We start from the raw sequence: 16,563 nt of genomic DNA, 5'->3' as shown, positions 1-16,563 counted from the left end.
TGTAAATAAAAGAAAAGCAACAATTGGCCCCATTAATGCAAACGGTGAGACATTAGAAACCCCTTCGTGCAGTACCGACTCCCTCTTATAAAATATATTATTCCTAAAAAAAAAGCTTTAAATTGAAGGGAAACAATGTGTGTAATAAATTTCCAATGTGTTAAAAATTTAATTTAAGAATCTTAATTAAATTTCGCCGTCACAGGATCTACAACAAAACCTAACCTCAAGTAATTATAGTGAGAGTATGGATCAAATTCCACAGCTCGATAGAGTTTCACTCCCATGAGAAGGAAAACGCATTGAATTTTAATAGTGAATTAACTTCGAAACTTTGGCGTGAAGATGAATAAAAGAACCTATCGAAACTATTTTCGAATTCTCCAAAAGGAGAAAGGCAAGACGTCAAGAGTATCTGAGATGTGCATAAGTTATGTCTTCGGTGTGGATTACCTCCATCGCATGGGTGCAGCCCACAAACGGGTGGAAAATTCAGCGGCGAACAGTCGATTTGAACTTCCACGTCCACCCAAACGGGATAAGGTCAAAGATGTTCGAGAGGCGAAGTTGAGAAAGCTACGCTTTCCTCTTCCTGTTAGTTGAGGTCTCAAAGGCGAAGGGTCAACCGAAAGGGCACTCTTCATGGTGCATGGGCATCGTCACGCCACCGTTGGCATGAAGATGTTTTGTTATCGTATCAGGGATGCCGACTTACAAAAAATATTGGGGGGCCCAAACCGAGGATCTTGCACCGGAAATTTTTATAATTAGTGAGTTTTAAGTTTTTGAAGCATTTTAGGATAGTCATATGACCAAAATTTGAACCCTGATAGCTCGAATCTCGATATCTGTGGACTCCGGGGAAAATCGACAAGCCTGACACATTTTTTTCCTCACACCCATAACGAATTTTTGAGGGGACTCGGGCCCCCTCAGGCCCCATGGAGTCGGCGCCACTGTATCGTATCGATATAACACCAGTATGTCGCATAAATATGTACACGAGAGACTGGGAATCTACTGACGCAGGAGTGTGTAGTATGTGAAGTGATCAACATATAACTAAAAACTCAATGAAAAGTCTTTCTTTTTTATGGTTTATATATTGTACATAATTTATAATGGCTTTTTAATTTTAATTTTCATGGAATAAATATATTCTACGAGATAAATACGAATATAATATTAGTTAACTTACCTATATAAAGTATTCACTTTAGGATGATGGGAATGTCGAAATCCGGGTCATTTATAATATAATATTTTTAAAATAACCTAAAATCTATCAGCTCTGCTCCATTCAATTAGATTCGATTCCGAGTGATCACGACATAATCCACTGGCTATAGATAAATGATTGTAATATGTGTTGAGCGTATACAGAGGAAATGTGTTGGATAGGACGCTAGTGAGTCTTGAATTAATTTTAAGATTGAAAATAAAGATACACTTAGTACACCCAGCCAAAAATTAATGTCGCAACAATACGAAATATAGCATCCTTCTCAGTATTCAATAAGAGAGAGCTGAAATTTATTTATCATATCCAATAACCAACCTCAAGCGTTGAACTCAATAAGTTGGTTTCAAAGTCATCATGCCATTGAACGATTATATTCCACGAATTAGAGCCCTATTGGTATTTTACTGAAGGTTGTAGAATCCATTTTTACTATATAAACGTAGGTACAATTTTCACGCCTTTTAATAACCACTTCATATCAAGGTTTCGCCAATTAGAGTCATTATTCGGGAGAGAACACTTAGGTGGGTGTCGGTGAGTAAAAATTAAACTATTTTATCAATATTCTAAAATTAAAATCCTACTTCCAAAAATATTTTCCAAATCTTAAGTTTATGTTTCACTGTAAGTTACGATACGGGATACTCCAGAGAAAACTCACCAATACTGCAACGCAAGGCAAGGGGCATGATACCAAGTTTCTATCAATCTCGCTGAAGCCATGTGCCATTATAATGAAATCTTAAACGTTACTATCAACTTGCATACACTAGTTGACTGGTGAGAGAAGTGAAAAAATATAAAAGTAATAACAATCGCCTTATAGTGGCAAGATAAAACATGACCTGGTTCAAGAAAAACGGGTAAAAATTGCTAATTTTTTAAAATGATGACAGAGCAAAAAATATCCGACGGGTTTGGCATCATTAACGGTAGAATCTCTCAAGCTTAATTTAAAATAAAACAGTCGTGTCACTTTGTTTATTCACCAGCACGGAGGGAAATGGAAACTAACTGCAATATTTCATTTTGATTTCAATAAATGATGAGAGATGCTCAATTCAAATCTCTTCATCATTCATGCACCAATTTATTTCGAATGAACTATTTGACATTATTCATTTCTATCTCGATAACAGTAATTCCATTATGCATTCATAAATGTGGTATCCACCAATTTGCTGGATTCGATTAATCAATTATTAAGCTGAGCCGATTTGGATGAAAAACACGACAGAGCAGCATCAAAATACTACTGCTTTCACTTATTTTGTCATTCATTGGAATTTTGCTTCCAAAAAAAGTTTCCATTTTAGTCCATTCCAAATCTTAAAAAATAAAATAATAACATTAAATATGACCTGAGCAATAAAATGATAGCTATCGGGATAAACCAGGCATAATAAAATCAGGTAGTAAAATGCGATCAGATAGTGCCTGTTTCGAGGGATCAAATAGGATCTGGATCAAGAAAAGTAGCTTTCCTCCAACCATTTGCTTTGTTAATTGATGCGTGACATGTGGTCAAAGAAGTTATAATGTCACCAAGAGATAAAATAAGAACATATTACAAGAATTGTGTAGCCTATGATTGGCAAAGAGAAAGAGAAATTTAAAAAAAACGGACGTAAAAGGTATTAGGAAGGAATGTGAAGTGTGAAGCAACACGGAATTTATGCGAGAAATTCCCTGCTTGGCGTAAAAATAAAATATTTCAGAACCTATAATGGGCAAGGAAGACTTAGTAATTCCTGATTAATGTGCATACCACTCCATTGAAAATGTTTTTTCAATTCTCACAGCAATATTTTTGGGATCTTCGAGCATTGCATTAACGGATCCTATGTAATAAGATAGTATTCAACCTGGCGGCAGATGAGCCTATATACATACATTGGGGGCCAATTCTTGTTCGTGACACAACCTCCCGATCAACGATATCACGTTTGCCTGCCGTTTATACTCCCGTTACAATGATAGCAAATGGTAACGAGGAAATTAAAGACTTACCTCAGGCTCAGGGTGAGCTGCAAAAAGTTGATGGAGCACCGTAACCCAACGATCGAGTTTCGAGACAGTGGAATGGTGGCTTGGAAAAACTGGTACTTTTTGCAATTGATGCGTTCGGCAAAGTATATGAAGTTAACGCGAAAAATTCTAACAACAAAGGAAAAACGAAGACTAAACCGTCTCAAGAGTGATAAAAAGCTTATCACTTGAAAGCAGTTTGCATGCAGGAACTCAAACGACCCACGAAATGATGAACAACTCGAAAACATCCACGAATACGAAAACGTGAACGTTTGCATCCTCTTAATTTCGTTCAGACCAGAAAAATAAATATGTAAATTTCATCGCCTTTTCTATTACAGATTTTAGAGGGTTCGACACCCTAAACCCTCAGGATGTCACCGTGTGAACGTCACCGATTCATTAGGGGGAGGTCAGGTACTACGCTGAGCCAATAATTTTCAATGAAATTCTTAGACACAGATGGCTTATTACCTCGAAGAGCATCACGTGTAAATCGAAGGAAACAAGAGCAAATATTACATGTTCGTGACCCCCGCGCCAGATACGCGACAGCCTAGCTGGCTGCAGCTAGCTAATGGAATGCCGGCGCCAACCTCAGGAGTCTCAAAGGACTTCCGAGTTCCCACCGGTCACTCACGTATTAGCCAGGCTATTCTCGCGCTGATTACGAATCGGCAACGTAGGGAGATCGCTTAGTGACCTCGCGCTTTCAAAATTCTATATCCCATGCGTCCTCTGCATTTCCCCTGGCGCTTCAAGGATCACGTTGATCCAGATTAAGTTCATTCGACAATCGAACGCCCAATGGTAACACTGTGTCATTTCTGGCAAACTGTGCAAATAATACTAGAAGAAACTATAAATTGTCGAGATAAGTAAATATTTTGACGAATTTATGAATATTTTATTCACGTGTTTGCTGAAATTAATGCGTGCCATGGTGAGATAGATAAGAGAACTTTATTTATACTTTTTTCATGTGTAATTTTTCGCACAATAGATAATAGTATGTTGAAGATCATTGATATGGATAACAATGATCAAATAAAGTTATTACTTTCGATTTGAGGCGAATACTTTTAGGAGTAAAAAATTAAATTTCAATCCGATTGAAATAGTTTTGATGAATTACGGGGCGAATCAAATGAAACTAAAAGGAATCGACTTACAATCATACTTTATTCGACACAAAATGAATAAAAATCATGAAATAACCTTTATTAATGACTCGTCCCATGATAGAAAATTTCTCGCTATTATATTATTATTATTATTGTGAATTAAAGGTAAATTTCTTGAATGATTCACTTCCACAACTAACTTTACACACAAATGAGTGAACGTTTGTTGCTGCGATTCAAAAACGTATCCTGAAGACTCAACAAACATTTCGAAACTTCCGGAATTAGCGGGTCAAATCGAATTTTTTGTTTAATCAGTTAATTTTCTTGATAAGACGTAGTTCGATGCGATTTTAAAAGCTCCCCTCAATAAAGAGAGTCAAGGACATACCCTGAGGAAGGTGGAATTTATGAGACACATCATTGAGGGGGTGGAACATGAGAAAAAGGCGAAGACCCAAGGAAACCATAAGGGACGCAAAACCCAGTTCCAATTGTAGTGAACAATGGGAGTGCATGGGAGCTTGCACACTTCCTGACCACCCACCGGTAACGGTAAAATGCCGGGTGGCAGTCGGCCACTGTTACTGTGGATCACGACAACCAAGCAAGTGCAAGTTAAAATCCGGCACATGTGCAAGCAGCGCTCCACCATAGTAATATAAACTCTATGGCTCCACCGATAAAATATCGGCCGGTTTTTTTTTTACCGACCATTAAAAATAGGCCTGTGTGCAAGGAGCATAATGTATTAACAAAAAAGAACGGCCAGGATAATGAACCCCCGATGAATTGCTTCCAGCTCAAGAAAAGCAACCAGACTCGATAAATACATCTATATAATACCCCCCTAGCCGTCTAAAAGGCGTGCGGAAGGGGATGTTAGGACACCAGCCGTTTACAGATTAAAAAAATGAAGAACTCTAACGAAGTTGGGACTAGCGTTTATTAAAGCCCTTTGTGGTTCGGGGAAAAACGAATTCCCATGTCTATCCGTTCGGCAAAACATCTCTCTTAATTTATCGCTTCTATCGGACCTGGAAATGTACTGTGGCTCTGATATTATGTTCTCTGTGTCGCTCTTAAAGATATCCATTCTCAGTTGTTCAAGCAATCTAAGCCTAGCGCGCAGCCTCCGAGTCTCCAGCGGCTCCCAGCCTAATTCGCTTAACATCTGGGTAACGCTGTCTGTACGCCCGTTACAGTTTATGACGAAACGCGGAGCCTTCCTTTGTATTTTATTCAGTTCGCGGATCAAGTCTTTCTGCGCCGGATCCCATACGCTCGCTGCATATTCAAGGTGCGGTCGGACAAGTGCGAAATAGCACCTTTCTTTTACTTTCTCATCCGACAATCTTCCCACAATACGCTTGACGAATCCTAATTTCCTCAGGGCTATGCCGCAAATATTCCTTATATGTGTTCCCCACGTGAGATTCGAGGTTATCGTAACTCCCAGGTACTTCACTTCGTCTGTTGCCTTTATGTTAATACCATCCACTGCATAAACATGGTTATGGTTGGACGAATTCCGCAAGAAATGTACCATCATGCATTTGCTCAGATTAAGTTCGAGTCCCCACTCTTGGCTTCACAAATGAACGTTGTCCAAATTCCGATGATAGAATTTCATAATCAGAGTGATCACTAATTTCGCGATAGATGACAGCGTCGTAAGCAAATAAACGTATTTTACCACTAATGCGGGAGCAGAGATCATTAATTTATATAATGAACAACTGGGGGACGATTACGCTTCCTTGTGGAACACCTATAAGGGAAGATAGGGAGTTAGAGTACGACATTACCTTAGCTGCGGAGGTAGCGGTGGTCTTCGAGAAGGTGGCGTGGGTCCGTCTCTCGGGATCAGCTCGTTCAGCGTCAAGCACTCGACGGAAGCCTCACCAACACAAAAATGCCCAATGCTCGCGGGTCAACACCGCTTTTTATATCTTAGGCCCATTTGCCCTCAGGTACCATAGGCCCCTTTTGACCTCTGTCTTGCCTGGTACTGCGGTGGAGGATTACACCACCCGCTATGCTGCTCCACCGACACCCTCAGAGTCAGCGCCGGCTCAAGGGAAAATACTTAGCTGAGCAAACTGCTGTTGTGTCGCCCTCCTACCGGGGGATTTGACATGGAATACCTCTCAATTAAACGTAGGATATTCCATACCAAACGAGGGTTTAAGTTTATAAAAATAAATTTACATGAGACATTTTTATACAAAATATTAAATTTATAAAATCGGGTAACAAAATTTTATATATTTTACTGTTTGGGCATTTGGTCTCCCCCCTAGATACGTCGCCCTGGGCAGTCACCTGATTTACTCGGCCCTTAAGCCGGCCCTGCTCATAGTGAGGGACGGCTCAATGGGAACCAGCCTAAATATAATTTTAGTATAGTTCTTCATTTATAATAATCAATATATCACTTTCTCTCAAAACGACAGATGTAAATATTAACATTAACCAACATATTCCGCGTGCTTACATCACGTACTTGTATCGGCCTTTAGTACTGCGGTCCTTCGATTGAGTTTTTTGGGCATAGAGTTTATATTACTATGATGTGATCTGAACTGACTGTTACTCAGTGTAGAGTATTTATGGTTTTGGGGCTGAGAAAGCGTCATCCTTGTGATAAACGTGATAGCGAATTTCTTGAGGGCCGAATTTCTGTTTGTTTTGACCTATCTCTAAGCGTTTACGAGATATTGTCCGTCGTAATGCGATAGTAAGTGATGCGGGTCGTACCTCAGCGGCGCACCGCGACGCCTCGGTGCGGGGTAGCACCCTGGGGGGGTGGATCGCATTACGACGGGCGATATCTCGTAAACGCTTAGAGATAGGTCAAAACGAACTAAAATTAGGCCCTGTATAACTCTACTTTAATAATCTCCATAAGGATAGCGCTTTTATAGCCCCAAAACACTCAATTGAAGGACCCCAGTACTTAGGGCCCTTGGGGCACGGGTTGCCGTTATTTTTAAGTAGGTAACCAAATTTTGTCACGTGAATATAAACCTCATTTATATCATTTTTTATACCAGGAAAACATAACTTTTCTTAATTCTGAAAAATAAGGGCCGGCCTACTGCACAGGCACGCACTATGTTAGGAAAATGAAAGCATTGCGAGAGCATAGTGCAGAGAACTCCCATGTTAGATAGAACAGAAGCTTCCACCGCGTGCATCGCGAATATAGGTGGATGAGCTTTGATCATATGAAACCGATCCATCATCATACATACGCTGATTAGATTGATTCAGCACTCCCTTCCCTCAACCAGAACAGTCGGCGATCATGGCAGTGTTGGTTCCTTAATTGCCCGTTCGGCCTCAGGCGTTTAACGAGGAGGCGCATCGGAATATTTATTAAGCCCGATTCGCGCTAATGAGTCCCTCGATCATAAGCGGCTACGTTAAGCTGATTGCTTATGTTATAATGGCGTGAGACAAAAATAGATTAAGCATAGCAGGTAATGATCCGTGAATGCGTTGGATAGTTATCAGATTCCCCTATGCCCGAAACTAGGGTGGGGCAGAGAGGGCAATTGCAGCGGGCGGCAGATTTTAGGGAGCGGCAATATTTGATAAGTTTATTCAAAAAAGTTATTTAATTTTTCTAACTACATTATTTAACCCTCCGTTGTTCGCTTGGCGTCTACCAGAAGCCAGGGCATTTTCTTTTCTTTGTCCACATCGTATTTTGATGTTTAAGGAACTCATATTCCTTGTATCTTATTACTTAATGATTCTGAAATAGTCACCAATATGATTACATGTTTTGTCACATTTATGTGTAAAAGTTTGATTATTTGGTTGTTTTTGGAGTCTGGTAAACGCCTTGAGTTGTAATACGTTACATGGTAATAAGTTCGTGATATTCATCGCCAAGTTTTTAAATACGGTTATAATTTAAACCAACAACTATTTAAGCCATTAAATTTTGTGTATGCGTCTTAAGACCATGAATTTTTATTATAATCAATTTGATATGATTTCGATGAAAGAAAAAGTGTAAGAAACGTCAAAATAAGTAGTATTCAGTGTTTGATTAATACAAATATCTCCATCATTATCATGCATAAATTTGTTGTCCAGTCATGAAATTGAGTGTTCAATGAATGTTTAGTAGATGGTTGTAGTTAAATAAGTTATTCTACTTTGATGAATTTTGTTAAGCCATTCCAAAATGGCGTCTGTGAGACGCCGCGCGACAAATAGCGTTCCAAAATGTGACGCGACTGGCGGAGGGTCGACAATAATTTATAAATTATTAAAAAATAGTATTAATGAAACTTCATAATTGCAAACATACGGTGTGTAATTTCAACTACCGCATCACAAAAAAATGGCTCACGAATGTATTACTTTTCAGTGGTAGGGAGGAGGGGGAGGAGGATAGCGAAGGGGGATCTAGGATGGGGAGCGGCAAACTGATATTTGCACCCCTGACAAAACTCCTAGTTCCGGCCCTAGATTCCCTATTAGCGGCTTAATATCTGGAGATGAAGACGAAAAATTATGACTGCGACAAGTCAGCCACTCATTAATTTAACCCCAAGGTTATTATGGACAGGTGAAGATAGAGCTCAACTCCTGACTAACATAAGCCACAGCCGTAAGAAATAAAGCCCCTTGGCTGTGGCATTCACATGCAGAGCAGGCTAGTCCATCTACCAAATCGAGGATTTGGTTAAAGGGTGTCCAAAGAACTCACCCGGGATTTGAACCCGAAACGCTTCGATCAACAGCCAAGCACTCTACCGACAAGGTTACCACACTCCCCGCTATGGCAATAGGGTGGTTTCCAATTATTTTTTATTGCCTAAATCGAAAGATTATTACTCCTGGAGTACATATTTCAAGCTTTTAGATTTTTAAATGTCGATATCTATTTTTCGCGATTAAATGAAAAGTGAACATTTTCAAGCGCACGAAAACGCAACGGCTAAGTATGAATTCTAGGAAAAGCCCGTGTGACGTCTTGCTGCTGCTGTGTGAGGCCACCTGGGTGCAAGGGTAAGAACGCCGCTACGATGCACGCTGCCGACTGGTTTGAAACCGACGACCTTACAGAATCGCTGAAAGTGCCGTCGTCGGTACGGAAACCGTTGTCGGTACGGAATGATGTCCAGTCGGTGGGCTTGCAAGGGAAACCGATCGGTGTGGTACCGACGAAATACAGAATACGGCCCCTGAGCAGACTTCATTAGAATCATGCATTGTGAAAAAACAGATCCTTAATCGATGTTTACCCAATGACCCAATATCGCAATCGCGGCGTTCGATGGAAAGGATGCTATAACTTTAAACGTGGAAACGCGTCGCCATCCGAATCCAATAACCGTATGAAAACCCAATTTTATCGCGTGAAATTCCGTCATCACTAGTAATTAGCCATTATTCCCCCGTTATCACAGCTGACGCACGATCATAAGCCTCGATGCTGGCCGCAACAGTCATCAATTTCGCCATCAAGGCATCATTGGAGGAATGTAGGGCACGAGATGCGTAAAGGGAAAGTAATTGGGGGCATCTGAAATATACATTAAGTAAAATTCCGATCCTAAAATGTATACTCTTATATGGGAATATATAAGCGTATTGGATGATTGTTGTCATAAAGGAATTAACTATAAAATTATTTGAACGCCTTTGGTTCATATCAATGGGACAGTCTGCTCTTCCTCTACTTGTCCAGAAACCCGGCAGTCAATTCCATTTGCACCTGAGACTATTCTTCACCACAAACATAATACTGATATTACTCTCTGATTTTCAAGCCTCTTTTTCATTCTTCCCTCGTGTAATTATCATCGAAAAATGAAGTGTCATAGGATAGGTGCGCAAGGGCTAGTAGCCTCCTCAGAGGATGTATGGCAGGTAGTCGCCACAAGAGAAAGAGTCTCGGGGGAGCTGAAGCCCCCAAAGTTCCCCTCCTGGCTATGTGACTGGTCTTGGGTGACGCCATAAGATGCTTGTAGCCAAAACCTGAATCTGTGACGCGGCCCAGGAAAAGAAAAGAAATGCCCTAAATATGTGAAATGCCACACGGAGGTGAGCTCTACCCTCACCTTCCAAAACCATCCTTGGGGTTGAATCAGAGTGACATTGAAGAAAAATTTGGTGATTTAACTATATGGATTGACATTTTAAAATTATTGCACAAAAATCTGCATAATATTTTGAGAATGGGCTGCTCAACAATTGAAGAAACATCTGCACGCAAGAGAAAAAAGAAAGATCACTTGTTAACTTTCAAAGCAGAGGTGATTTTTTTATTCCTTATTAATTTTACCTAAACCCCCATGATTTTCAAGACATGAAATCCCTGGGTTCTCTGCCTTCTGTTAATAATTGCCAGCTGATAAATACCAGCTACTATGTTCACATGTCCGATACCAGAGCTATGTAAATATACATCTAAATATAAAGAGGAAATATTCTACAACAAGCTGGAGGAAATATATGATGGAAAATCATCATCATCATCATTAGTCAACAACAATTTAAGACTGGTTTGAAGGAGCTCGCAACGCAGCCTCATTCCTCTCTCCTATCCACTGACATTTTCATAGCGACCTATTGCTTTTCTTTTCTCTCATATATCCTTTATAACCTGCTATATGTAACTCATTCGGGGCCATCCCTTGCCCTTCTTCCCTTCCACCTGTCCTTTTATAATTGTCTTCATCAGGCCATCATGCCTCAAAATGTGACCAATTAAGTTGTCCCGTCTTTCGCTTAAGGTTTTTAGGAGGCTTCTCTTTTCTCCCACTCTTCGTAGCACTTCCTCGTTACTCACACGGTCAATCTATTTAATTTTCATCATTCCTCGGTAGCACCACATTTCGAATGTTTCCACTCTTGACTTCTCTGCTGCTGCCAACGTCCAAGCCTCGCTTCCTTAGAGAATCATACTCCATATGTAGCATCTGATGAATTGTTTCCTTACTTCTATGCTTGCACTCTCAGCTGTAAGCAGATTCTTCTTTTTGTCGAAAGCCCTCTTCGCCGGCGCTATTCTACTATTTCTTTCTTGCTTCGTCCATCGTTGGTATTTCGGCTTACCAGATAAGAAAACTTCTCCACCTCATCAAGCTTACGCTTTCCTAGGTTAACATTTGTCTTAGCCTCCTCTCTTTTGCTGCATACCAATATCTTAGTCTTCTTTTTTTTTGATTCTCAGCTGATATCTGGCCATTGCTCTTTCCATATTTGTCAAAGTCTTCCTTAAAGCTATGTCGTCGGCAAATTGCATCATACTATTTTTTCTCTGTGGATATTAACACCCAAAGCTTTCTCTTTGATTTCATTGATGGCTTTCTCCATGTAAAAATTAAAATTATGAGGGAAAGTGCACAATATTTTTTAATACCAGAATTTTTATTGAATTATATCTTCTTTTTTCTTTAATAAGCTATACAAGTTGTACCATTCATTTTCCCTCATTGACTGTTGAGAATTAGACAAGTGACGTACTCGTCTAATTTGGTTTCGCAAGAACTTAAACGACCAAATCTGAGGCTTGCAAATAAATTTTATTTTAAGAGATCTATAGGTAGATATCTATTACACATGAGACATCTATTAGAAAAATTATAAACATCTAATAGATATCTACATATGGATAAATATTTATCTAATAGACCTCTACCGTAAATATCTATTTGACATGCTGTTATTTTGACAATAATATATCTAATACATATCTACGGTAGATGTCTATTAGATATCTCATAGATGTTTATTTTCTGTTTGGAGTCCTAGAATTGTATTTTTATTAACAGGTATTCTAACTAGACTTAATAAATTAAAAAAATGACGCAGTACATACAGAGAAAGAAGAACATCAGTCAATCGATCCTCTGAAACTAGCATTAAATTACATGTAATTAATAATTCAGGTAACACCTGACAATTTTGCTAAAATGAAGTAAAGATTTTCAATCCTCCATCTTCTAAATTTGTTTTTCAATTTCTTCCTGTTTTTCTTTTGCAGTTAAATTGTCAGCTTTAAACTTATTTAGCTCACTTTCTTTCCTTTCTCTTTTTCCCTCCGTAATCTCTTCATCGTCACCATTTTCATTTCAGTTTCTTGCCTCTTCTGAAGCGCATCTCTGAATTTGGCACTTGCTCCATAGCCATATCTGATCAACTTCAATAATTCAGTAGAAATCAATGCAACAAAAAAATTAAAAAAGCCTACTGGTATACCAAAAAATGACCCCGTAAAATTTTTTATCGAAGACATTAAATTAATTTAAATACATCTGGCATTTCTCGCCAGTGGCATTGCGAGGGTTAAAACATCAGGAAAGGTTCAGGTTTTCATTACTTATTTAATTAATAAGGACAACAATTTGCCTACATGAAAGCTTCCACCTAGTGACAAATACATATAGGGGCACACACTTCCCCCTGTCCCCCGTGCGGGGCCGCCTGCATTGCCAAGCATTGCAGAACCACAATTTTAACATTTTTATATTATAAGATGGCATTGCAAGATGCCCTTCCCATCCTTCTTCTTTGTTTCGATGTCATTTTTTTAACTCAACTTCACCAAAGTCTCGTGCGCATCTTTCTCAATGCCAGATATCTTCCTCCTCGATTTTGTTTAAATGAATGTTTCCACATCAAGTGGTTGTAATGCAAACCATTACAGCACCATTTGCACCTAGATATGTGCCCATGTATGGGCCAGGGGTGGCTCGGTGAATGGAAAGCAAACCTACAATAAATGGGAACTGTAATGCCATTTTTGACATAATTGTACTTAATATGTATGTTTAATAAATGAAACAATCAATATAAAATGTATAAGTGTTTTTTATTCACATGGGCCATACATCCTTGAATTTTATCTCTTTCCGACCATGTGGAAGGTTGCAAACTCTATCTCGAAATACCACCCTCTTCATATCCTTTGAAGAGAGAGCCAATCTTTTCTGTTTCACTGTGTGCAACTGGTGATTTAGATCTTAAATACTATAGTATATCAGTTCGCATATAAACTTTTATTGGCAAATAATGCATCCTTGTAATTTTCAAATATTGCATGCCTGCCCTCATCAAGGGTAATCAAAGGGGTCCTCATCCCGGTCTCTAAGTAAAAGATTTTGCCAACATTCAGGTTGAATTTAGATAGAGGCACCTAAGGAGAATATAACACAGCTACTAAGCCCGTTTTGGTAACAAAGAGTGATAAATATAGCATTCAAGGTTATATTGATGAAGTTTCAAGTTTACCCATCTAAAGTTATGCTTCCGACGGGTGAGAATGATCAACAAATATTGAGCAAATGTAACCCGCACACCACCCAAATGTCTGACTTGGGTGACGGGCACTCACTCTTGTTGCAATATCCCGGGAACCAAAAAGGCAGAAATGAAAGATATTTGAGGTGATACACTACAAATGTTTAACGAGTCATTACCACAACCTTTCCAGGCCTTCTATCCAATATCAAATGCCAGTTAGGGCCACAGGCTGAAAATTTCCTAAAAGATACCTTTCAGTGGTCATGAAACACAGCAACAAGTTATCTCAAAGAGGCCCCAGACCAGTGGCGTAGCCAGCAATTTTGTTTGGGGGGGGGGCCAAAACCTGGGGGGTCTGGGGAAAAATTTTTGAAAAACATGGTACTAAGTAGAGGGTTTTAAACTACCTAATTTTAACAGTTTTCATAACCGAAATGTGTAATTTCATTTTTTTTAATCTTTTATGAATTCATGATTTTTTCAATATTTTGTTATCTTTTATGATATAGCAAATTAATTGTGTTTTTATATTTCAGGGGGGTTCCAGACCTCTCACTATGCCACTGCCCCAGACCCAACACTGACAACAGTCGCCACGGCGAAAGAAGTCAGATGAAAGCCACAGTACCAAGGAGGACGAGTGGGGGGGAGGGGCTTTGCTACCAAGTATCTTGTTTGAGCAAAGGTATAAAGGGTTAGTAACTCATTTAGAGACTAAACGGAGAAAGCTATGCGGCCATACCAGACAACATTACGAGGCTCGTTAGGGGTTATGAGGTTGTGAAGGGTGGTGGTAAAGGTCCCAAGGTTCACAATGTCCCAATCCACCCTGAAGCTGTCATCGGACATCTTTCCCTGTAGCAACTGTAGAATCATATCAGTTCACATGTCAGCTAAAATCTCCAAGGCATCAATATATAAAATCTCAATCCGTTACAAAGAAATGCCAGATTATTCTTACACATGACAAATAAACTCACACACATGATGGTCAATAAGAAAGAAAAATTCATTAAAAGAGATTATGAAATATATATAACAATTTATTTGCATTCACATGAACTCCTGATTAAAAATCCACATCCAATATCACACACTCATAGTAATTAAATAATATATGGCTCATTAAAAATGTAAACATAAGTTTAATAACCACACATTTAACGTCTTTCAACTAAAGTCAAAACCTCAGCCAAAATGGGTCATAACAATAATAAGACATTCTCACACAGAATATCAGTTAACAAAAATATACGTCATATAAGAAATACTTCAACAAAATATGATTAAAGCATTAGTGGAGGAAAACCTTTATCTATTATCCTACAAAATGAATTAAATTGTGAAACAAAATTAAATTTCTTTCATCTTCCATTAACAGATAGCTCATACCTATAGCTACAAAAAATACTTGTTAGTTACCTTGAAATTTGAATTAGACCTTCAATAATGTTTTCATGACTACAAATTTGAATGAAAGCAATCTAACCAATCCTGGCCATATATGAGGGTAAGGTGAATGATTCTGCGGCTGATGAAAAGGAATTCGGCACCCACATCGACTACTACAGTGGATGACTGCTACGCATACAAAAGCTGAAACCCCTGGGCTAAGGCATTAGAACGACTTATCGACTTTAAAAACGATTTTATTACATGATTTCCATGATAACGCCTCCTGTCGGTACATTTCTGCACTCACTGGCATCAACAGCTCTGTGACCAAAACTACTTGACTCGACTTGGCATTCGTAATACTACTCGTATTCATAATACTACTCAAAGTCGAGTACCAACTACTCGACTCGACTCGAATTTTTGAGTACTCGCACCGTACCCGCCAAGAAAGAAGTGGTATTCTATGTAGAAGGTTCAGTGCCAAAGAAGGCAAAGTTGACCACATCTACTGCAAAGTTCATGTCAAGCATGCTTTGGGATTCAAAAGGGGTCCTATTGTTCTATTATCTTGCAAAGGGCAGAATAATTAAGGGTAAATACGCTTCAACCTTCTTGACCAGCTGGATGCCAAAACTTGCATGAAGATGCCTGGTTTGAAGAAGAAAGTCATCCTCCACCGAGACAATGCACATGAGCACAGGAAGGCATTGAGGGTGGCACAACTGTGAAATTAAGGGTATGATTTGCTTGGCCATCCACCCTATTCTTCTGATTTCGTACCCTCACATTTGTTCCCAAACTTGAAGAAATTATTGTTCGTCCGGGGAAACCGGAGGAACAGTCAAAACTCAGATAGAAGAACACAAGCGGGCCATTCAACTGGGTTACTCTTCAAAGTCAGCCATAGCGGAGCACGAAGCCACCAGACATGCGATCGACTTCGAAAAATCAAGAGTCATCGCGAGGATAAAAAATTTTAAAACCTGACTTATCCGCGAGGCCATTGAAATAAATAAGAACAAGAACAACTACAATAGAGATACCGGATTAAGAATCAGCAATACTTGGAACCCAGTCATCCGCAACATTTCGTTATCTTCCCCCTCCAGTCCTAACTCCTCACACCCTCCGCCCACCCCTCCCACCTGAAATATAAAAAGGCAGCAAAAACCAATCCCAGCATTATTCCCTTGAAAAAGTGACAGGCAGTCGGTCGCGAAACGTCGGGGCAATCTCCATAACGACACGCGGCATACACCCATATGTGAGTTATTTTTAATCTTGAAGAAATTAGTTTCTGGGAAGTGCTTCTCATCCAATGAAAAAGTTGAGAGGATAGTAGATGCTTATTTTCACAACCTTCCATACATTTTTTCCTAGGAAGGAATACTGATGTTGAGAAACACCGGACTGAGTGTGTTGAAGTCAAGGGACGTTATATAGAAAATACATTAATTTTTTGAGTCTATTATTAGGCCGAGAATTTTTCACCTT

The sequence above is a fragment of the Ischnura elegans genome, chromosome 2, assembly GCF_921293095.1.
Source record: "Ischnura elegans chromosome 2, ioIscEleg1.1, whole genome shotgun sequence".
NCBI classification, from domain to species: Eukaryota; Metazoa; Arthropoda; class Insecta; order Odonata; family Coenagrionidae; genus Ischnura; species Ischnura elegans.
Note: the sequence above shows the minus strand (reverse complement) of the source record.